This window comes from Dipodomys merriami, unplaced genomic scaffold (genome assembly GCF_024711535.1).
Source record: "Dipodomys merriami isolate MVZ:Mamm:240054 unplaced genomic scaffold, mDipMer1.0.p SCAF_9, whole genome shotgun sequence".
In the NCBI taxonomy this organism is placed as follows: Eukaryota; Metazoa; Chordata; class Mammalia; order Rodentia; family Heteromyidae; genus Dipodomys; species Dipodomys merriami.
In genome coordinates, this window is record NW_027206512.1 from 24,639,981 (window position 1) to 24,665,623 (window position 25,643).

General features: G+C 36.1%; 1 long non-coding RNA gene across 1 annotated transcript; it reads right to left on the bottom strand.

Annotated features, from left to right (window-relative positions):
- Window positions 1–1,518: 1,518 nt before the first annotated feature.
- LOC138820732 (uncharacterized) lies at window positions 1,519–14,464 on the bottom strand. The gene is made up of 3 exons (XR_011369969.1): window positions 14,359–14,464; window positions 11,823–11,891; window positions 1,519–2,476 (listed from the first exon to the last, which is right to left on the bottom strand). It is a non-coding gene; the product is annotated as an uncharacterized lncRNA (long non-coding RNA).
- Window positions 14,465–25,643: the final 11,179 nt, after the last annotated feature.

Here is a 25,643-nt window from a genome sequence, read left to right on the forward strand (position 1 = left end):
CTGAGTAGCTAGGATTACAGGCCTGAGTCCCCTGGCGTCTGGCTTCAGAGATCTTAAGAGGGTTGTGTAGTGTGGTTCCTGAGTCAGTTTCCTTCTGATGGGTGGCCTAGTGCCTGAGTCAGCAGGTAGTTACAGCCTAGAGTCTGAATCTCTTTATGCATACCTGCTGATTCAGTCTGCTTGGGTGAACCTGCAGCCTTTATCTCCAAAGGCTACCTTGGAACATATTTCTTCTAGGACAGACATGCTACTGAGGGCTTTTAGGAACCATGGGCTTCTGAAGTTGGTCTGGCCATGATATAGATCAAAGATCTTATCTAACATGCAAGTCTAAAACATTGGAGTGGAGGGAGAGTTAAGTCTAGAAGCTGCATGTTAACAGCAACTTGAATTCTGGAGCTGTAGGGACCTTTCTGGTTCTGGGTATTGATGTGCCCGGCCTGTTAATGTCATCCAAGATAGTTCTACTGTCAGTTCGCTTCTGTCTCCCAAATGCACAGGATCTCTCTCCACACTATGTTGTCTGTGGTTGTGAGAGTGGTGGTACAGATAATGTAAGACTCTATTTCCTATTCTCTTCAGCACATCTTTTCTCATTTCTATACTATAGATATATAATGAGAGATATTGTGATCTTCAGTTTCGTTAACATTCTTTTTTGCCATGGGCATTTGTTAAAACTGATGAATGATAAAAGCTGGAGAGTCATTATATCATCTTGTTTTGATTTAATCTCTCTTTTTAAAAAATATTTACGGGCTGTTCTACATCCAAGAGGATACCTTTAAAAAGTTCAAATCTATTTTATTTCATATTTATGAGTATCTATTTTATATTTTATGTATTTGTTTCTAATTTTATATATTAAAAACCTTTTAATTTATATTTTTAATCACCCAATGCATATATTAATCTTAGAGAAAGCAACAAATATTATATAATTCATCTTTCTTTCATCTGTGGCACTTTCTGTGTAGGAAGTTGGGAGTATTCATATTTTTCCTTGCCCATTAACTTCTCACAGATGTTGAGTGGGGATAGTTGTGGTGCTGGCTATGAGAATAAATTCTCATGAGTAGTCTTATCTTTTTATGATTGATTCTGTATATGGGGAGGATTGCCATGCAATTCTAACAAACAGGTCCCCTTTACTGTGAGCTTTTGGTAAGGTTTTGCTGATAAAATAGATGAGAAGAGAGGTAGGGGAATGATTCCATTTCTTCTTCTGGACACTGGTATATCACTGCACAATAACAGATCCTGTCAAATGGTTTTTCCTCCACTTTCTCAATTTTTACTCCGTCTCTGGTATGATGGTGTTTTTTCATTGATCTGCTAAATCTAACCACTATAGTAGCTCCACTATGCCTAAACAGAGAACTTAATCCCAACATCCATTGTTTATTTCCTTAATCCTGCTATTAAAAGGTTTCTATTTCCTTCTAGGAACCCAATTTATTAGTTCATAATAGTTGATAAAATATACTGTAATGTGGAAATCATAGTGGCACCAATAGATTTATATTATTGCTCAAGTTGATTTTATTTGTTTGGTTTGCTGGCTAGGTCTAAATTGATTCCATCATTTTACCTAAGAGCTAAAAGCAGTTAGAGAATATGTTTTTTTTTACATCTTCAAACAGTTTCTCCTATAAAGTTTTGATTAAATTCTGATTTGATATAGTTGTATTATTTTGAATAGGAGTGGGGGAGTTGGTTATCTTTTGGGTCAGGTCCTCAGTAGTTTTTGGAGTGATAGTGGCCATGGTGGGCTCTATGGTTGATTGCCAACAATATTATTAAAAATATTAGCTATTGCCTCCAAAAAAGCCCTGATGATATTATCTGCTGTAGTTGGATTATCTGGAGTAGGGGTAGGGAGAGGGTTGCTTGTCCCTTGGGTTGTATCCTCATTAAGAGTTGGTCTGGTAGTGGGAGTGGTGGACTCTATGGCTGAAGAAGTGGATTCTGGGGTGGGTTCTGTGGCTGGAGTAGTGGTGACTGCTGGGGTGGGTTCTGTGGCTGGAGTAGTGGTGACTGCTGTGGTGGTTTCTTGTGCAGTTGTGGTCTCAACTGTGGTGGTTGTGGTGGTTGTTTGTATTTCAGGTTTGGGGCTAGGAATAGGGGGGTGAAAAGGAGGGGGAAGAGGAAAAGGAGGGGGTGGGGGTCTTGGCATAGGAAATGCTGGAAAGCAAGGTTTCATCTTTCTTCCATAAAAATGATTTGAAATCTGTTCCCACCGTTGATGTCTATGTTTTTTAAGGGATCGAAAGGATGTTAACCATGGATAACAGGGAGGTGGAAGAAATTGTTGCATTTCCTCTGGGATGTGGTCAAAATGATGTGATTCAGCAAAATGTGGGTAATTAGGAGGAGGATAGCCTCCTTCTAGTCTTGATAGTAGCTTGAGGAAATGAGCAACTTCTTTGTAATTGCGTTGGTGTGGTCGCCCGTGGCTTTCATGACTCTCACTGGGCTGTGGGGATAGAAAGAAAACCGAAAGCAATGATTCAAAGTTCAAATATTAGTAGATTTACTTTTTGTGAAAGGTATTTAAAATTAATTTTAATTATATGAATTTGTAAAGTGTGATAATTCTGTATATGTATACAGTATATGATGATCATATTAGGGAGTTAATATCTTCATCTTATTTTTTGTTTTGGTAATAGTAGGGTTTGAAGACTACCACTTGAACCATGTCCCCAGTCATTTCTGTTTTAGTTTGTTTTTGACAGTCTTAAACCTTTGCCTAGGTCAGCTTCACACTGGAATCTTCCTCTATCTCTCCAGTTGCATGATTATAGGTATGAACTACCATGCTTTGCTTATTTTTTATAGATATGGTCTTGCTAGATATTTGGCTAAATCTTGAGTAGTTATAGTGAAAGACCCAAATTGACATGTACTACCATATACTGCTCTATTTTTATTAACATGCAACAATAACTCATGGTTAGAAGGTGTGGTTTGGTTATTATGAGCTATTGTCATCCATTAGCCATCAGAACACTAGAACTCATTACTTTTTTAAACATGGTATGGGAATACAAACTCAGGGCCTTATTCTTACTAGAGAAGTGCTCTTGATAAATTGCTTTTTTCCTGGGCTGAAAGCCCAGGAGAACTTATTGCTTCTTTACAACTGCATTTTGGTACCAGTTATTTACTAATATACATTTATTCACCTTCTCCATGATCTTTTCAACATTTATATTACAAATATAAATTCTGAGTTAAGAAACCTATCTATGAAAGAAAACATGTGGCATTTGTCTTTCTACATGTGATTTAATGAATTAATAGTTGAAAACTTTCCAAATGTTAAACAAGCTATGCACATCTAGGTATAAGAGGCCTATAGGACCCCATGGCCATAAAAACTGATCCCAATTAAGGGACATGAAAACCAAACTTTCAAATGTATAAGCCAAAATGAAACTAAGACAAAAATGCCAAGTCATGGGCTGGGAAGGTGGCTCAGTGGTAGAGTGCTTGCCTTGCATGCATGAGGCCCTGGGTTCGATTCCTCAGCACCACATAAGCAAAAAGAAAAAAAGCAGGAAGTGGTGCTGTGGCTCAAGTGGTAGAGTGCTAGCATTGAGCTGAAGAGCTGAGGGACAGTGCCCAGGCCCAGAGTTCAGGCCCCATGACCGGATTCCAAAAAACAAACAAACAAACAAACAAAAATGCCAAGTCATATTTAAGAGAACTTTCACCAGACTAGCAGCAGATTTCTCCACAGAAATTTTATGGAATGGGTGGGAATTGAATGATACATGCCAAATTATGAAAGAAAATCATTGTCAACCAATATTATTTCCAGAAAAGATATCCTCCAGACATGAAGGAGAAAGAAGGGCTTTTAATGACAAGCAGAAACTGAAGGCCTTCATTACCACTGCATTGGTTTTACAAATGAAATTTAAGGGACTCCTACATCTATAATGAAAAGATAGCTACCTTCATTATAAAACATATGAGAGTATGAAACCCATTGAATTGCAGAGAAGTAGAACAGAAACAAAACCTCATCACTACATACTGAGCTAAAGATGAACAAGAATAGAACAAAACATATTCAAAAGAAACAGAAGAAATTTAACAATTAGCAAGAAAAAAATCCGTAGTTATTAATAATAACTTGACATTAAGTGGAGTAAATTCCTCAATTGAAAGATACAGATTGGCTGAGTGTATATACCTACAAGAAACCCACTTCAACAGTTAAGACACATAGACTGAAAGTGAAAGGATGGAAAATATGTTATATGCAAATATACATACAAACATAAGCTGAATAAAAATAAAACCTATAGAACAATGTAGTTTATTTTAAAATGATCAAGGACTAATTTCTACAGGAAGATATAAGTGTAAAAGTATACACAATCCCAGAACACCCAATTTATGAAAAGTGACTAGATCTAAAGGGAGACAGGATCGAATAGAATAATGGTATAAGTCTTCAGTGCTATGCTTTCATCAGTGGGCAGGTCATCAGAGAGAAAATTAAAAAATGAAACATCAGTGAAACTATACTGTAGATCCCATTCTACTTAACAGAAAATTTAAAAACATTTCATCTAAAAACTAATCCACAGTTTTTTCATCAACATATGAGATATTGTCTAGAACATACCATGCATTATTAGGCCACAAAATGAGTCTTAACATATCATGTATTTTTTTTCTTACCACAAAGGAGTAAACTATGAGTAAACAAGAAAATGTGACAGAAATTCATAGAGATTGGACAACATGTCACTTAACAAATAATGTCATTGAAGAATAAGGAAACTAAGACTTTCTTGAAACAAATGAAAATGGAAACACAACATGCCCAAACTTGTGGGACATAGCTAAACAAGTACCCAAAAAGGAAGTTTATAACCATAAATTGTTATACAAAAAATACAAAAACTTTTTTTTACCTAGGATAGAAAAGCATAAAAATTAATCATTTTCATCATTAATTTTTTAGTGTATGCTAATTAGAGTTTTAGAATGGTATTTCACATATGTATATACAGTACTTTCAACAATTTGACTTCCTCATTTATTATCATTTTTACCATTCCTAATACCTCAACAACTTTCAAGTGAGCTTCATTTTCTTCAGTGTATTTTATATTACTCATTCTAACATTCTCTTCCCCAACACAATTTCTTAAAATTGTCTCACAGGTAGTATATATACACAATGGAATTCTTTGCCTCCATCAGAAAGAATGACATTTCCCCATTTGTTAGGAAATGGAAAGGTTTGGAAAAAATTATATTAAGTGAAGTAAGCCAGGCCCAAAGAAGCATAGGTCCCATGGTTTCCCTTATTTGCAATATCTAGTATAGGTATGAGTCAAGCGGGAAAGGTCAGATAATGTGATGTTAGGAAAATGAACCCTTAAATATGTATTTTAATGTTTTCGTTTCTTTCATGCATGTGTTTCTAACGCACTTATAAGATTATTTCTTTGTTGCTTTGTATGTCCCTCCCCCACAGTGTAACCCCCGCTTTCACTATATTTGATGTCAGTATAACATGTGGAGGAGATGGGGACAAACAAGTCGTTTAAGGATTCAGGTGGACCTGTTGCAACAATGAGAAGTACAAAATGTCATGTCAAAACCAGCTTTACAATGTCGGTGTGGAGGGGAGAGGGGGGTATAATTGGATGGGGGGGAGGGGGGAGGCTGGGAAGGGAGGTGAAGGGTAAACAAAGGAGGAGGCTGCAATGCTTGGTAAGAAATGTATGCATTATCCTGCCCATGTAATTGTAGCCCCTCTGTACAGTATGTTCTCAAATAAAATAAAATAAATTAAAAAAAACTATCAAAAAATTGTCTCACAGGTAGAAACATTCAATTATATGCGCGTGCGCATACACACGTTTGAGAGGGAAGAGGATGAATGGAGAGGGAGAAGAAGGGTGAAAATAGTCAAAACATTTCAGATACAATACATGTTTTAAAATGGAAAAATGAAGTTTGTTGAGATTTATTTGGGCAAAGGGAAGGGAGATGAAGGAGAGGGACAGAGGGATGAGTTGGATCAAGGTACATTGTATGTATATCAAAATGAAACCTCTTAACTAAAAAAATAAACAAAACAACAACAAAAAAAACAAAATGAAACCTCCTGGTACAGCTAATTGATGCTAATTGCTAAATATTGGAAAATACATAAACACATACATTTTAGTTAATTGTAAAAAAGTAGGGCCAGGTGCTGGTAGTACATGCCTGTAATCTTAGCTACTGAGGAGGCTGAGATCTGAGGATCATGGTTCAAAGCCAGCCCAAGTAGGAAAGTCAGTGAGACTCTTATCTACAATAAACCAACAGAAAACTGGAAGTGGCTCTGTGGCTCAAGTGGTAGAGCACTAACCTTGAGCTGAAGAGCTGAGAGATAGTGCCCAGGCCCAGAGTTCAAGCCCCATGATGGAAAAAAAAAAGTGGTGATAGAAAACTTCCTTCTAGGGGTTTGGGAACTTAGAATAGTACTAAACATGAATTAAAGGTGACAACATGCTCTATGATCTGCAGGCTTTAGATAGTGGTAATCCCTCCTCTTTCCTAATAAAGGGACTACCTTTAAAAAATATTCTTAAATGGAGATCAATGTCCAGAGGGACTACCTGGACAAACCAGAAGAAAGGAAGTCAATCCAAGAGTTGTTACTTTATAAACTTGTTCAACTACTTTGGAAAGCAGTATGGAGGGTACTCAAAAGACTCCACATAGAGCTCCCCTATGACCCAGCAATCCCACTTTTAGGCATTTACCCAAATGTTTACAAACAAGACCACACTAAAGCTACCAGCACGACTATGTTTATTGCAGCACTATTTACTATAGCTAAGATATGGAACCAACGCAGATGCCCCTCAGTAGATGAATAGATCAAGAAAATGTGGTATATATACACAATGGAATTCTATGCCTCCATCAGAAAGAATGACATTGCCCCATTTGTTAGGAAATGGAAAGGCTTGGAAAAAATTATATTAAGTGAAGTAAGCCAGGCCCAAAGAAACATAGGTCCCATGTTTTCCCTTATTTGCAATATCTAGTATATTGCAAATATACTAGAGTCAAGCAGAAAAGGTCAGATAAGGTGATGTTAGGGAAATGAACCCTAAGATATGTATTCAAATGTTTTTTTTCTTTCATGCGATTGTTTCTGACACATTTATAATTTTATTTCTTTGTTGCTTTGTATATCCCTCCCCCACAGTATAACCTGTGCTTTCACTGTATTTGATGTCGGTATAATTTGTGGAGGGGAAGGGGAAAAACAAATCGTTTAAATAGGGATCCAGGTGGACTGGTTGCAACAATGAGAAGTACAAGTCGTTATGTCCAAAACGAACTTTTGGGAGCGGGGAGGATTGGGTGGAAGGGGGAGGATGGGAAGGGATGGGAAGGGGAAACAAAGGAGGAGGCTACAATGCTTGATAAGAAATGTACTCATTATCTTGCCCATGTAATTGTAACCCCTCTGTACAGTATTTTCTCTGTCTCTCTGTCTCTCTGTCTCTCTCTCTCTCTCTCACACACACAAACAGAGTTGTTACTTTACTTTTCCACCCCAAAGCTCTCACAAAAGCGGAATGATGGCATTATAAATCAAAATCAAAGACCTATTCTGCACCTTCTTGGGAAAGGAGGAGTTGCAAGCAGGTAGGCCTAGGTGTAAATCCAAGATTTCATCTTACAAAGCCCAGGTCACTAGGTAAGTTTTTCTAATCCTTAAAGCTTTTATTCTTCTGAAACAATTACCTTGTGAAATTGTGGGAATGAAATGCTTGGACATTGACTGTGATTTAGTGATGAGAACTTTTTTTTTTTAAATTAGGAAAATGATTTAATATTGCAGACAGAAGCAAAAAAAACCCATATCCTACGATATCATACATTGCAAAAATAAGTTTGTTTCAATTGCACAGTTATATTCACAATGACAGAAGAATCAGAAAAAAAATTGATTTAAACAGCAGGAAGGCAAACCCGGAACGTTTAAATAATACATTTATCCACTTAACTGAGTAGTTCACTGAATACTTCTAAGCCTATTACTTTATTGTGTAACTGTACAATACAGAATAAAAAATGAAATGTACTGGATAGCTTTAGATTTTTTTAAAGTATTAAGTTCCAAAATGCAGTGAAAGTAATTAAATACATACCTATTTAGTAGAAAACTGTTATAGGCAACATAATTTTCTAGAGGCTAAAGAAAAACCCTGAAGATATGAACCTTTTCTTTCATGAGTCTAAAATCTAGTAGGAGACATAAACCACCAAAATACCTTTATCTGTGTCTCAGCTCTATTAAATCCTTTATCATTCTTTACTATTTTTCCCTTAAATGCCATCTTCTCAACAGCTATACTTCTCTATCATCTTGTTTTCCTCTCCAGCAAGAGAAGTGATCTTGTTTATCTCACAAAACTACTTTGAGAACTTTTCACACACATTAAATTCACTGGTATGCAGTTGATCCTTCTTACTGTTTACAAACAGCTTCTTTGCTTATACTATCTATACTTCTGTCTATACTTCTACCCTTTTGCTTATATTTTGTCTCTACTTCTACTTACTCTTAATTATCATCTTTCACTTGTATCTCAGGCCTTTTTCTAATCTCTGGATCTTTTTAGACTATAATATTAATTAATAGTTCATATATTAAAGAATCTGTTTCTCAACCCAGTGCACTCCTGTCATTATCACTGGATGATCTCTTTCAGTTCCTAGCCAGTTCCCTAATGGGAAAGCTATACTAAACTTTCTGTTTTTACCACTTTCTTATTCCTACCAATGCTGTAAAATTAAAAAAAAATTAATTTTCTTTTCATCATGAGGCTTGAACTAAGGGCCTGAGCGCTGTCCCTGAGTTCTTTTGCTCAAGACTTGTGCTGTGAACCTCAGTGCCACTTCTAGTTTTCTGGTGGTTAATGGGAGATAAGAGTCTAGGGCATGGGCTGGGAAGGTGGCTCAGTGGTAGAGCTCTTGCCTTGCATGCATGAGGCCCTGAGCTCGATTCCTCAGCACCACATAAGCAAAAAGAAAAAAACCGGAAGTGGCGCTGTGGCTCAAGTGGTAGAGTGCTAGCATTGAGCTGAAGAGCTGAGGGACAGTGCCCAGGCCCAGAGTTCAGGCCCCAAGACCTGACCACCCCTCCCCCACCAAAAAAAAGAGTCTAGGGCTTTCCAGGCTGGGTTGGCTTTGGTCAACTATCCTCAGCTCTCAGCATCTTGAGTAGCTAGGCTTATAGGCATGAGCTACCTTCATGGGACTAATGATGTTTTTTATGAATCCAGAACACAAATAACTAACCTTTTTCACATGCCAAATTGTAGTGAACTCTATAACTTTATAAAAATGATGTGACCATAAACTAAGTATGATGGCTCAGGCATATGGTGGCTCCTAGCTCCTTGGGAGGTAGAGAGAGGGGGATTGCAGTTTATGGCCAGACTGGGCACCAGAAAGTGAGACCTACTTCAAAAACAAACCAGAGATACGTCTATAATCCCACCTGTAGTTTGTAGTCTGACGCTTGGCTCTGGTTAAAAAGCATGAGACCATTTGAAAAATAGCTAAAGCAGAAAGAGCTGGAAGTATGACTCGGGTGGCAAGTACAAGGGCCCTGTGTTCAAATTCTATGACTGCCAAAAAGAACAAGAAGAAAATAATGCAAAAATCTTCTTTTTAAGATTTGAACTTGGGGGCTAATTCTTTTAGAGAGGATAGGCTTATCAAAAATGAAATAATGAACTGGATATTCTGAGCTTTAAAATTTTGTTAACAGACTTTATTAATCCCAGTTATTAGTAAGCAACACATTGGATCACTAAAAAAGATTATGTAATGTATTTTTGTAATATACGTCCTGGCATGGAACAAGTATGCCTTAAGTGGTAGCTTTTACTATCATTATTATCATTATGTTAGCCTATTAATTATAGGGACCAAAACCTACTCAATGGATGAATTTAGTTATTAGTTGAGGAAATAATTCTGAGAGGAATGCTAAATTATTTAGTTATAAAAATGTGTATTTTCTGGCTTTGCTGTTTGAATCCTTATTTAAGCATTAGTTAATGAAGCTAATGTCTGATGCTTAGAATCTTTTTTTTGGGGGGGCATTCTGCTTTCATTAGAGCCTGACCAGCAAGATCTTTTCCAAATGGCATTTACAAATCTTAAACTAAATTGCAACATCAGAAAACATGCATATATATGCTATGATGAAAACTGGTTTACTGGAACCAAGTTGTCCATGTATGTTTTTTCAAAAAGGTAGAATCTCATGGTATCCCTCGTTTAACTTGAATTCTTTCCTATCCTATGTCTGAGTCATATGTGATGATATCTGTGTAATACTGACATAATTATTATATGTGATACCTCTTTGATAGCTGTATCACATGGGATACCTATTTTAGTGTATTTATCCATTTATGTCTCTTCATTTCTCCTTTCCCTCCTTTTCAACCTTACTTTGCATGGGCTCTGAGGAAATCTAAGCAGAACACAGTGACATCTTTTCATTCTTTATTCAACGTCAAATCTTTAAACAAATGAAAGGTATTTTTTCCCTTACCTGAGGAGTTGGAGGTTAGGTACTTATGAATGCTTTTGAGTACTCTATCCTACTTGAACTTCTTGAAAGATGAATTATCCAAAATTCTATCAATTAATATGCTTTTTTCAGAGCAGGCTTTTAAAGTGTTATTTGCTTTTTTATTTTCTTCTTTGACACCTACTAATTTCAGTCTTTTAGTACACATTATATTTGAAATACATTTATTATGATCCTCGTTATAAATCAAGTTCATGGAAAAGTATAATTAGTGCAAATATTGATTTAATATGTAATCAGTTAATCAGTAGGGAGAATTTCATGCTTTTCTGAAGTATATCAATAAATTTGGTTTTAATTAGCTTAAAAATAAATTAGAAAGAGAACATATTTCACTTACTATACATTATTAAAGAATTAGTTTAGAACTAGATAAGAGTAGTAGTGACTAGTTCAAATGATAGACAATAGAGAATCTTCATTCTAAGTATACCCTTAAAGAGTTATAAATGTCCACAAAAGTTGTAAATATGTTTTAAGTTAAATATTAAAAAATAATTTCCAATTAAGTTTATAAATTTCTGAGCAGAATTTTTTTATTTTTACAAATTCATGAGCAATTTGCTTACAATGGGATTGATCTTGAGTGTTAAAATACAAAGTGAGTGAAATCTTTTTCTTGCCAATTCATTATTTGATGATGTTACATACATTTTCATAAAATACTTTTATAATTTACTTTTTCCACACCTCAGCATTATTTTTCAAGGGCTGTGTTTCAGATTGGTATAGTTTCAGTGTCGAATCAGTAGGTCTACATATTATGTCTAGTATTGTTAATAACAATCTAATGTAGAACTATCACTATTTTGTGATTAGTATCTTTCTTTGATTGTACAAAGTAGTGGCCAATGCTCTACATTTTGAGCTGAGAGCATTTTCTTTAAAAATTTTTATAGTGGATATGAGTTAAATGTGGGAATTGGAGAAACCTGGGTTCCCCCTTCCTCCTTCTCTCTCTTCTCTAGATAAGAGATAGCTTCTCCAAATTTTACCTAACCTCTTGTCTTCCTCTTATTTCCATCTATTGTTCCCTCCTGCCCACCATCACAGTAGTCACAGACAAATAAGAAGAGGAAATAAAAAGAAGACAACTATGATCAACAGCTTGAAAATGAGGTTATAATTAGGAAGAAATAAATCAAAGATATTTGGGATTGAGGAAACTTACCATGAAACATGAAATGAGGGCCAAAAGGCCCAAGAGGCAAGTGAAGTTTTTCATTCTTTAATGTTATGCCTGTAAGAAAATAATGATTGTTATTTCACTTAACATCATCTTATCTGACCTTTTCTGCTTGTCCCAGACACATACTAGTTATTGCAAATAAGGGAAACCATGGAACCTATGTTTCTTTGGGCCTGGCTTACTTCACTTAATATAAGTTTTTCCAAGTCTTTCCATTTCCTAACAAATGAACCTCAAGATTGTTTTTTTCTTTCTTGCTTTTGAGTCTAATGTATTTATAAGATACCATGTGATTTTTTTGTTGCTTTGTATGTCCCTCCCCAATGGTATAACCCCTGATTTCACTGTACTTGCTATAATTTGAGAAAGGGAAGGGAAAAAAACAAATTGTTTAAATAGGGATACAGATTGACACAATGAGATGTACAAGACACTATGTCGAAAAATGAACTTTAAAATTTAGTGGCGGGGGGGGGAGGGAGTGTAGTTGAGGAGGTGGAAGGGAAGGGAGGGTAGGGGAAAAACAAAGGAGGAGGCAACAATGCTTGGTAAGAAATGTACTCATTACCTTGCTCATGTAACTGTAACCCCTCTGTACAGTATTTTCACAATAAAAATTTATTTAAAAAAAGAAAATGATGATTGTTAATAGTCAAGTCTGTCAAAAGCATTTTTCTTAAAATCAAGTTTCAAATTTTGTTTGAGGTCTAAGATGGACTTGAACCTAATGTTTTTGTTCCTTGGATAGTGTTCTGCCAACTGAGCCCACACAGCAGTCTTTCAATACTTTTATTTAAAATGAAAATTTAGTGGGGATTTAAATACTAGTTATGTATGATGATGAAATATCACAGCACTATAATCCTTTAAAGATATGATTGACATTTTTGAGATATTGTATGCATATATCAATGTTGTTTTGTGATATTCTTTATTTTATGAAAAGTAACTGAGATAATTGTTGAAAGTATATTTTGAAAATAAAAAAACATTTTTTAGATTTTCTTGTGTGTGCTTTTATGTGACAGTCCTGGGGCTTGAACTCAAGGCTTGGATGCTGTCCCTGAGCTTTTCTGCTCAAGGCTAGCATTTTACCATTTGAGTCACAGCTCCACTTCTGGCTTACTTGTGTGTGTGTGTGTGTGTGTGTGTGTGTGTGTGTGTGTGTGTGAGAGAGAGAGAGAGAGAGAGAGAGAGAGAGAGAGAGAGAGAGAGAGAGAGAGAGAGAGAGAGAGAGAGAGAGTCATGGAATTTCTTGCTTGGGCTGGCTTTGAACTGCTATCCTCAGATCTCAGCCTTCTGAGTAGCTAGGACTGATTACAAGTGTAAGCCATCAGTGCCAGTCTCATTTCTGAAGAATTTTTATTGCCTCTGGCAATGACTCCTTTGAAATCAGTAAATAACTTGTTTTGTGTGTGTACTGTTGGTGTGTTTGCTTAAAATTTGCCAAACATGTCTATAGATTTGTGCCTGGGTATTGTCAATGTGACTGGGCTATTGTTAAAAATAACTTCAGAATGTGATCATTTTATTAATTTTGCTACAATTACATAAAAGGAAGAGAATTGTTCACAGTATATTCTTTCCAATACCATTGGTCTACTGAAATATTTATGAATCTGCCTTTATTCCAAATTATTCTCAAAAATCAATTGTCAGTGTGTGAATTAGGAACAAGTGTTTTGCTTTAATTTGGTAATACTTTTCATCAATATAGCACATGGCAACTGAGTTATGTGAAGGCAAATGTCAACTATCATTAGTTGACAGGTTGTTTCATGGTCAGTGTTGTGTCTAGTATATGTACAAGCATTGACTATGACATAAGAAGTCTAGTAATGATTCTCCAGTTGTATATATGTTTTGCTGACATGCTATCTTAAAAGCAGACTAAAAATGCATGAGAGCTGGGCACCAGCAGCTCATGTCTGTAATTCTAGTTACACAGGAGGCTGAGATCTGAGGATCACCGTTCAAAGCAGCCTGGAAGGGAAACTATGAGATTCTTATCTCCAGTTAACCACCAGAAAACCAGAAGTTGTGCTTTGGCTCAAGTGGTAGAGTGCTGGCTTTGAACTGAAGAGCCCAGGGACAGTGCCCAGGCCCAGAGTTCAAGCCCCATGACCGACCAAAAATGAACAACAAACAAACAAACAAACCCATAAGAAACCTAAGTCAAATAAAGACAAGAGAAACATATGTTTTTCCCTTACATCTGTATGAATCTCTTTACTCACAGTTCAGTCTTAGATATCATTAAAATATATCAGCAGAATAGTCAGTAGATCCTGGATTTAGATGGAGGTGATAATTGTGAAGTTACTATAACTCTTGGCATTATTTTTAGAAATTGAAAACCAAACATTTGACAGGATTTATCACTAATATTTGTTTTTCCTTAAAGTATTCCTGAAATTGTTAGTTATTATTATTTCTATTTTTATATTTCTATTAAAAGCTATGAGTGAGAATGATCTGCTTAAGAATATGAACAATATTTAAATTTCTAAGAACTTACCTTTATTAGAAGATTCTCCTTTTGGGCAGATAATCTGCTCTTAATCTTACTCCACAAATACTCTGTGGAGCTAGCCACAGTTTCAATCCAAGAAGGTCTTGTACAGAAAAATGCACTTTCTTAAATACTGTGTCTGGCTTCCTACTGGAGTTAGGAGAAAGATTGAGAGAAGGTAAGCTGTATTGATAATCTTTACTGAAACAAAGAAATGATCATTGTAGTTGCCAGTTGGCACTTCATCCCAGGAAGTGTGATCTAATCATGGTCTAGAAGGAAGTGTTTAGGAACTACATAGAATGCTAGAGTACAATATTTAAGTCAGATAACCTACATTGATATCTCATTAAATATATTTCACATGGCCATCATTTTATCTATGTTTCAACATTGTCAACTACAAAGTAACATGGTAAAAAATTCTCTTTCCTAGTACTGTTCTAGAGATTAAAAGAAAATAGAAGCATTAAATATTAATCTCCCAATGGGAATTGTTTTCTTCACTCAGTTAAAAATATTGTAGTATGGGGAATCTTTATTAAGAGGTAAAACATACTTTTGTTAAAAAAATCCATTAAAATTGAAATTGATCTTAAACTACCAAGTTTTCACAAGCCTAGGCTGGCGTGTGAAACCCTATTTCTCTTTCCTCTACTTCAGAGTGATGGGTATTACAAGCCTGGGTCTACCAGGTTGACCTCAAACTACTATATTTTATTTGCCTTGTTGTTGTTTTGTCAATGACAAGTAGACAACTAGTAATTCATGTACAACTGTTAGTTCTCTGATTATGTTTTGCACAATTCTATTGCTGTGTCTTTACATGATTTAGAAAAAAATCCGTGTTAATACTGAATATGCAATGTTGAAATAGAAATGTACTCATTACCTGACCTAAGTAACTGTAACTCCTTTGTATATCACTTTTTTGCAATAAAAATAAATAAAAAACCCTACTAAATGTCCTGAATTACTCATTTTCTAGTACTATGCCATGTTCAGTACCAGTTTTTGGTACTGAATATTATTTTGATGTTCTGATATACTTTTAGCCAAGTGTTTTAAAGTGTTTTATAGTTGTAATGGATCATTGGTTGTAAAGGACTTAAGGATTAACATTGTCAAAATTGAAACCATTTTTCATGGATCATAGCTACAAAAGACTGGAGTATTTATTAGAAGTAGGGGGAAGCACACTTCTTTAAAAACAAAAACCATTACTCAAGAGAAACTTTAATTAAAACCTGGCTTTAAAAAACATGGTTCACAAAAGAAATGTACTCATTTGACTTATACAACTGCAGCTCCTTTGTACATCACCTCTACAATAACAATAAAATATATTAAAAAAATCTGGACTAGTTTCTTATACAATCTTTAAAGTAACAATTTCTTTTTGTAAAAGGAAATTCAAATTACTGGTACAGTCTTACTTCTGTTAACGGATAAGATTATTAGAGATAGCCAGGTGCTGGAGCTCATGCTTGTAAGCCTAGCTATTCAAGAAGCTGAGATCTGAGGATAGCAGCGCAAAGCCAGTTCAGACAGGAAAGGCTGCGAGATTTTTGTCTCCAGTTAACCACCAAAAAGCTTGAAGTGGAGCTGTAGCTCAAGTGGTAGAGCACTAGACTTGAGCAAAAAAGCTCAGAGACATTGCCCAAGGCTGGAATTCAAGTCCCTCTTTCCCCCCACACAAGAAAATTAGAAATAAGTTTTTCCCAAATATATCTGTTTGTAGTGGTATGAAAGTTATATATGTTTGCTCCCTTGTTTTAGCCCACAATCTCCCTGTCCTTTTCATTATATACTAGTTATGATTATTCCATGAAGACCATGGAAGAGTCTGAAATTATAAAGGTGTTTTAGAATCTCTCTCTTTCCTTCTCTTTTTTCTCTCTCTACACTCAAAATTTATTCACAAAAACTATAGAAAACCACAAACATAAGAATATAAGAAAATCATGTTTGAAGAATACAGGACCTGTATAAATGTTGCCAATGAAATGGCTTTTTCCTACTGGTTCTTCAGTACTGCAGGCACAATTGGCACCAGACCAGTCTATCTACATAATATTCAGTCCTTACATAATATACTTTTATATTTTTATTCTATTTTCACATACTCATAGTTTCTTCAGGTGATTTCTAAGTCTCCCCCTCTCCCCGTCTCTCTCTTTGTGTCTTTGTCTCTCATTCATTCATCATGGGGTACCAATTTTTTTTGGACAGTTAAGGCTGCCTAAACAAACACACTTCAGACATAATATCTCAAAACAGAACTCAATTTTGCCCTCCTGTGGTACTTTAGTGACATCAGTTGCTAGGAATGATTTTGGGGAAACTAGCGTACACACAGACCTTTGGCTTATAGAATCATGATAGCTTTGTTTCCCTTCAACAGCTAACTTTAAGTTTGCCTCAATGGCCACCATCATTCCAATGTAGGAAGGAGAAAGTTCATGAAGGAACACAGAACAAGGTTTTATGAGTGGGACATGGTGGTTTTTCAGGCAAGCTTCTGCAAAGTTGGTGAGATCCTATCCAAAAATAGAATAAAAAAGGGCTGTGGTATGATTCCCACTGGTAGAGTACTTGCTTAGCAGGTGTGAGTCTTAGTTAAATCTCCAGTATAGAAAGCCCAAACCGAATCAAATAAAAACTAAAAATAAAGTTATAGTTCTTGTGACTCATATCATATTTTGCAGGGAAACGGACATTTTTTTATACCATAAGATTCATGATTGGTCTGGGAAGGTGGCTCAGTTGTAGAGTGCTTGCCTTGCATGCATGAGGGCTTGGGTTCTATTCCTCAGCACCACATAAGCAGAAAAAGCCAGAAGTAGGGCTGAGGCTCAAGTGGTAGAGTGCTAGCCCTCAGCTGAAGAGTTGAGGGACAGCACCCAGGCCCAGAGTTCAGGCCCCATGACTGACCAAAAAAAAAAAAAATCATTATTTCCTTAGACAATTCAATTCATTTTTTTACTTTAGTAATTCTCAAGACATTTGAGATTACTTCAAAATGACTCTCTAGAATAAATATTTCTATAAGAGTTCCTTTGGTCTATATTAATATAAGGTATTTGGTGGAAAATATGTTGATCTCTTAAATCCTCCATCCAATATCACTCCTCAGTTGTAGCTTGGAGTCTTTGCACACAGAGGATATATTTTGAAACCCAAGCTAGCTTAGTGTTGCTACATCTGTATTGTTTGTAACTGGCAGTTATGATGATATCTCAGTAGACTTAACCCTCAAAAGGTTGCCATTGTGATCTGAGCATTCCAAAGCATTACTGGCAGTGAATGAAATAGAAGTACCCTAAGAAGAACCTAAATGAGATAATTTTTGTCCTTGTAAATACACTTGCAAGGGCTTATGTAGTTAGCTGATGTGGTGATGGGATGAAAAGAACTGGTATACATGGTGTGTCTTCTGTATATTACCATTTCATTCCATCTCAAAGTGCAATTTTATTCTCATGTGCAAGGTAACAGCATTGTTACATAATGTTGAGGGGTCTTGAAAGGGGCTATACAAACTGAAGAGAAGAATTAAGAGGGTAAAAATGAAGTTAAGTGTGGAGATTGACTGGAGCAGGGACAGGAAGAATATAAGAAGCAGAGCTTAAAATTCACCAAGGGAGGGAGCATGTTCTAGAGGTTGCTTTTTGATATAGGAGATGTTGACTGTGAACAGGAGGAATTTTTTTAAAAAAAGTTTTTTATTGTAAAAATACGGTACAGAGAGGTTACAGTTACATGAGCAAGGTAATGAGTACATTTCTTATCCAGCATTGTTGCCTCCTCCTTTGTTTTTCCCCTACCATCCCGTCCTTCCCACCTCCTCAACTATACTCTCCCACCTCCCCCCCACACCCCGCCTAAATTGTAAAGTTCGTTTTTCAACATAACGACTTGTACATTTCATTGTTGCAATAGGTCAATCTGTATCCCTATTTAAACACTTTGTTTTTTCCCTTCCCCTCCACAAATTATACCAACATCATACACAGTGAAAACAGGGGTTATACCGTGGGGGAGGGACATACAAAGCAACAAAAGAACACGTGGCACCTTATAAATATGTTAGAAACAATACTAAGAAAAAAAAAACACTTGTGTCCTTATCTTGGGGTTCATTTCGCTTAACATCATCTAATTTGACCTTTTCCTGCTTGTCTCAGACATATAGCCGTTATTGCAATAAGGGAAACCATGGGAACTATGTGTCTTTGGGCTGGCTTACTACACTTAATATAATTTTTTCCAAGTCTTTCCATTTCCTAACAAATGGGGCAATGTCATTCTTTCTGATGGAGGCATAGAATTCCATTGTGTATATATACCACATTTTCTTGATCCATTCATCTACTGAGGGGCATCTGGGTTGGTTCTATATCTTAGCTATGGTAAATAATCCTGCAATAAACATAATTGTGCTGGTAGCTTTAGTATGGTCTTGTTTGTGATCATTTGGATAAATGCTCAAAAGTGGGATTGCTGCGTCATAGGGGAGCTCTATGTGAAGTCTTTTGAGGAACCTCCATACTACTTTCCAAAGTGGCTGAACAAGTTTACTCTCCCACCAACAATGCAGTAGGGTTCCCTTCTGTCCACATCCCCATCCAGCATCTGTTGTTATTTGAGTTCTTGATTCTAGCCATTCTAACTGGGGTGAAGTGGTATCTCAGTGTTGTTTTGATTTACATTTCTTTTATGCTAGGGTGGTTGAGCATTTCTTCATGTGTCTATTGGCCATCCTTCTTTCCTTTTCAGAGAAATTTCTCTGTAAGTCTTTAGCCCAATGATTTATTGGGCAGTTGTTTCTTTGAGGATTTGTTGTTGGGGGATTTAATTTTTTAAGTTCCAGGTATATTTTAGATATGAGACTCTTGTCCGTAGTATGGCTAGTGAAGATCTTCTCCCAATCTGTGTGCTTTCTATTGATCTTGCTAGCTATGTCCTTTGCCATGCAGAAACTCTGCAATTTCATGCAATCCCATTTGTCCAACCTTTCTTTGATTTGTTGTGTTTCTGGGTCTCTATTAAGAAATTTTGGCCTGTGCCAAGGAGCCCTAGGATTTCTCCTCTTCCATAACAGAAGAAAGTTTTAAATAAGAACAGTGGAAGGATCTAGATATGGTGAAGACAGGAAACTAAATATCCTAGAGACATATTTTTAGAAACTAGGTTGCAGAGTTGTTTAAATTTTTTAAATTATTTTTATTGTCAAGGTGACATACAGAGGGGTTTACAGCTACATAATTAAGGTAACAAGTACATTTCCTATCAAACTTGTTAACCCTTCCCTCATTTTTCTCCTACTTTCCCTCCCCTCCCAACTCCCCCCAAGTTGTACCGATTATTTCCAACATATTGTCTTGTGAATATTGTGGTTGCATAGGTTCCCCTTTGTCCTTTGTCTCACCTTTGTTCCCCTTCCCATCCCTAATTCAGATAAACATATATATAATACCCATGGTATCAAAATCAAATACAATGACAACAGGGGATAAACCATAGGGGGAAGAACATACAAAAGAAACAAGAAATCACATAGTACATTAAAAACAAAGCAACACAGAAAAATCTCTTATGTTCTTGTCTTGGAGTTCATGTCGCTTGGAATCATCTTATGTGGTCATATGTACATAGCTATTGAGCTATTCTGCTCATCTACTAGGATTATTCTAGACATATAGTAATTATTACAAATGAGGGAAACCATGGGATCTATGTTTCTTTGGGTCTGGCTTACATTGCTAAATGTGATTTGGCACAGGTCAAAATTTTCTTAATAAAGACTCAGAAATACAAGAAGTCAAAGGAAGGTTGAACAAATGGGATTGCATTAAACTGCAGGATTTCTGCATGGCAAAGGATGTAGCTAGCAAGATCGATAGAAAGCCCGCAGATTGAGAAAAGATCTTCACTAACCATACAACAGACAAGGGCCTCATATGTAAAATATACTTAGAACTCAAGAAATTAAATGCCCCAAAAACAAATCCTCAAAGAAACAATCGTCCCATTAGTAAGTGGGCTAAAGACTTAAAGAGAGACTTTTCTGAAGAGGAAATAGAATGGTCAACAGGCACATGAAGGAAAGCTCAATATCTCTGGCCATAAAAGAAATGCAAATCCCGAACACATTCTATGAAGCCATCATAACCCTCATCCCAAAACCAGGCAGGGACTCATCAAAGAAAGAGAACTATAGACCCATTTCTTTGATGAACATTGATGCAAAACTTCTCAACAAAATTTTGGCCAATCGAATTCTACAATCAATCCAAAAAATCATACACCACGATCAAACAGGATTCATTTCAGGGACGCAAAGCTAGTTCAATATTCACAAATCAATTAATATAATTCATCACATCAACAGGAGCAAGGATAAGAACCACATGGTTATCCCAATAGATGCAGAAAAAGCATTTGACAAGATCCAACACTCTTTTATGATGAAGGTCTGGGAAAAATTAGGAATCCATGGAACATTCCTCAATATAATAAAGGCTGTATATGACAAATCTACTGCCAACATTATACTTAATGGTAAAAACTAAAGCCATTTCTTCCTAACTCAAGAACGAGACAAGGATGTCCACTCTCTACTTCTCTTTAGTCTAGTATTAGATTGCCTAGCTACAGCAATAAGACAAGATGCAAACATAAAGGGGATCCAAATAGGGAAATAAGAAGTAAAACTCTCCCTCTTTGCAGATGACATGATCTTGTATATAAATAATCCCATGGACTCCACTCCCAAATTACTCAAGCTGATTCAAAACTTTGGCAAAGTAGCAGGGTATAAAATTAACCCTCAAAAATCAATGGCTTTCTGTATGCCAACAATGAGAAAAGCGTGGCTGAAATTAGGAAAGCAACACCATTCGTAATAGCCCCACAAAAAATAACATGCCTAGGAATTAACTTAACCAAAGAAGTGAAGGACCTCTATGATGAAAACTTTAAAAACTTGAAAAAGGAAATCAAAACAGAACTTAGAAAGTGGCAAAAACTCCCATGCTCCTGGATTGGAAAGATCAACATCATGAAAATGGCAATACTTCCCAAAGCTATCTGCAAATTCAATGCAATACCTATCAAAATTCCAACCTCATTCTTGAAGGAAATAGAAGAGGCAATCCAAAAATTCATATGGAACAATAAAAGACCCCAAATAGCAAAAATGATCCTCAACAGAAAGAACAGTGCTGGAGGAATACCAATACCAAATTTCAAACTCTCTATAAAGCCATAGTAATCAAAACAGGTTGGTACTGGCACAAGAACAGACCTCAGGACCAGTGGAATAGAATTCAAAACCCAGAAATGAACCTACAGACCTATAGCCATCAAATCTTCAATAAGGGAGCTAAAACAATAGAATGGAAGAAAGACAGCCTCTTCAGTAAATGGTGCTGGCAAAATTGGTTAACTACTTGTAGAAAACAAAAGCAAGATCCTTATATATCACCCTGCACCAGAATCAACTCCAAATTGATCAAAGACCTCGGAGTCAAAGCAGACAGACACTCTGAAAACATTAGAGGTTGGAATAGGAGAAACCCTAGGTCTCCTTGGTGCAGGTTGAAATTTTTTAAATAGAGACCCAGAAATACAACAAATCAAAGAAAGGTTGGACAAATGGGATTGCATGAAGTTGCAGAGTTTCTGCATGGCAAAGGACATAGTTAGCAAGATCAATAGAAAGCCCACCGATTGGGAGATCTTCACTAGCCATACTATGGACAAGAGTCTCATATCTAAAATATACTTGGAACTCAAAAAATCCCCCAACAACAAATCCTCAAACAAACAACTGTGCAATAAATCAGTGGGCTAAAGACTTAAAGAGAAACTTCTCTGAAGAGGAAAGAAGGATGGCCAATAGACATAAAGAAATGCTCAACCTCCCTAGCCATAAAAGAAATGCAAATCAAAACAACATTGAGATACCACCTCACTCCAGTTGAATGGCTAAAATCAAGAACTCTAATAAAAACAGATGCTGGAGGGGATTTGGACAGAAGGGAATCTTACTGCATTATTGGTGGGAGTGTAAACTTGTTCAACCACTTTGGAATGTAGTATGAAGGTTCCTCAAAAGACTCCATAAAGAGCTCCCCTATGACACAGCAATCCCACTTTTGGACATTTACCAAAATGTTTACAAACAAGACCACAATAAAGCTACCAGCATGACTATGTTTATTGCAGCACTATTTACTATAGCTAAGATAAAGAACCAACCCAGATGCCCCTCAGTAGATGAATGGATCAAGAAAATGTGGTATATATACACAATGGAATTCTATGCCTCCATCAGAAAGAATGACATTGCCCCATTTGTTAGGAAATGGAAAGACTTGGGAAAAATTATATTAAGTGAAGTAAGCCAGGCCCACAAAACATAGGTCCCATGGTTTCCCTTATTTGCAATAACTAGTATATGTCTGAGTCAAGCAGAAAAGGTCAGATAAGGTGATGTTAGGGAAATGAACCCTAAGACATGTATTCAAATGTTTTTTTTCTTTCATGCGATTGTTTTTTAACGCATTTATAAGATTATTTCTTTGTTGCTTTGTATGTCCCTCCCCCACAGTATAACCCATGCTTTCTCTGTATTTGATGTTGGTATAATTTGTAGAGGGGAAGAGGAAAAACAAATCATTTAAATTAGGATACAGGTGGACCCATTGCAACAATGAGATGTACAAGTTGTTATGTAGAAAATGAACTTTACAACTTTGGTGGGGGCGGGGAGCGGGGGGAGGACAGGGTGGGGGGACGGGGGGGGGGGGGAGGAAGGGAAGCAAAGGAGGAGGCTACAACGCTTGATAAGAAATGTACTCATTATCTTGCCCATCTAATTGTAACCCCTCTGTACAGTATTTTCACAATAAAAAAGATAAAATACAAAAAAAGAAATGCAAATGAAAACAATATTGAGATTACACCTCACCCCAATTAGGATGACCATTATCAAGAAATCTAATAGCAACAGATGCTGGAGGGGATGTGGCCAAAAGGGAGCACTGTTGATGGACATCTAAACTTGTTCAACCACTCTGGAAAGAAGTATGGAGGTTCCACATAGAGCTGCCCTATGACCCAGCAATCCCACTTCTGTGCATTTACCCAAATAACCACAAACAAGGCTATACTAAAGCTACCAGCCTAACCAGGGTTATTGCAGCATTATTTACCATAGCTAAGCTATGGAACCAACCCAGATGCTCCTCAGTAGATGAATAGATCAAGAAAATGTGGTATATATGTACAATGGGATTCTATACTTCCATCAGAAAGAATGTCATCGCCCCATTCATAAGGAAATGGAAAGACTTGGAAAAAATCATATTAAGTGAAGTAAGCCAGACCCAAAGAAACATATGCTCCATGGTTTTTCTCATTTGTAATAAGTAGTATATGTCTAGGATAGTTCTAGCAGATGAATAAAGTAGCTTAATATCTATGTACCTATGACCATATAAGATAATGTTAAATGAATTGAGCTCCAAGACATGGAAACAAGTTTTTTTCTTTTTAATGTATTATGTGATTTCTTTTTTCTTTTGTGTTTTTTTTTCTTATGGTTTATCCTTTGTTGTCACTGTATTTGATTTTGGTACCCTGGGTATTGTATATATGCTTATCTGAATTGGGGAAGGGAAGGGGAACAACAAAATGGTGAGACAAAGAACAAAGGGTGAACCAATGCAACAGCAATACTCACAAGACAATATGTTGGAAATGAACTGTACAACTTGGGGGGGGATGGATGGGAGGAAAAAAAGGGGAAGAAAATGAGGGAGGGGATAACAAGTTTGATAAGAAATGTACTCACTATCTTATGCATGTAACTGTAAGCCCTCTGTACATCATTTTGAGAATAAAATTAAATGTAAAAAGAGAAGAAAAAAAGAAAACATTTTTGATGCACATTTATATCATAGTTGTCACCCTAATTTTTTATGCTTGTTGACACAATTACTTTCTTTATATGTATTTTAAGCCTGATTCTGGGGCTTGACTTCGGTGCCTGGGCACTATCCCTGAGATTTTTCTTTGTTGGTGTTGGGACTGAACTCTGGGCCTAGGTGCTGTCCCTCAGCTCTTCTGCTCAAGGCTAGCACCCTACCACTTGAGTCACAGTGCCAATTCCGGCTTTTTCTGCTTGTGGTGCTGAGGAATCAAACCCAGGTCCTCATGCATGCAAGGCAAGCACTCTACCACTGAGCCAACTTCCCAGCCTCCCTGAGATTTTTTTGTTCAAGGTTAGCACTGTACCACGTGAGCCACACCTTCAGTGGACAATCTAGTTTCAACTTCCACAGTGCTGGACTATATGCATGCATTATCATGCCTGCATATAAATATAAATATAAATATAAATATAAATATAAACATATGTTGATGTAAGCTAGTTGAGTATATAAATCTTAGTAACTGGGAGGTTTTGGAACTAGCTCTTCTCAGATTCAGAGGGACAAATGTATGGCATATATAATTGTATTTTATATTAATTATCAGTTATTATGTATAGTAAAATTATTTGTATGTAATTTAATTCAAATACAGTTATATATACATATTTAATGATTTTGTTAAATCCACCAGTGTTGTATATCAAAGAAGAATAAAAGTTTTATAATTCCTTTTTTTTATAATTCAACATGTTTAATATCATGTATCCATCAAATGTTTTCGTTATTTCACTTTTTTGTGTGTTATAACATTTTGTCTAATGGAATGAAGATGCTGGTGCTGGTCATTGTGTAGAGGAATAAAAAAGAGGTCAACATTCATGTAATCAAATGCATAAATCAAGCTATATTTGAAAATATTTACACAATATCAGGACTAGAGATGAAAGATCAGAATCTAAACTTCTATATATATTTTACTTCTTTTTTGTTGTTTAAGCTTATGTAGTGAGAGAAGATGATTGCAAAGATATTGCTATTCAGTGTGTGGATCTGCAATGACAAAAATGGTCATTTTGCTAATATTTCTATTCTCACAAATAACTGTAATATTTCTTAAAATCTTTCATCTCTTTGGCATCTTAAGAATTAGTAGATACTTAAAAATGTGGTTTCCTCTAATGTAAAATGAGCACTTGGGGGAAAGTATTAAACAGTGCAAACTATAATTTACTAAGGCTTTAATTAAAAGTAAGCTTCTCAAGAGAATCAAACATTTTAGTATTAAGAACAGAAATTTGAAACACATACACATTTGGTGAACCTTTAATTGTTATTTGTGCAGAAAAG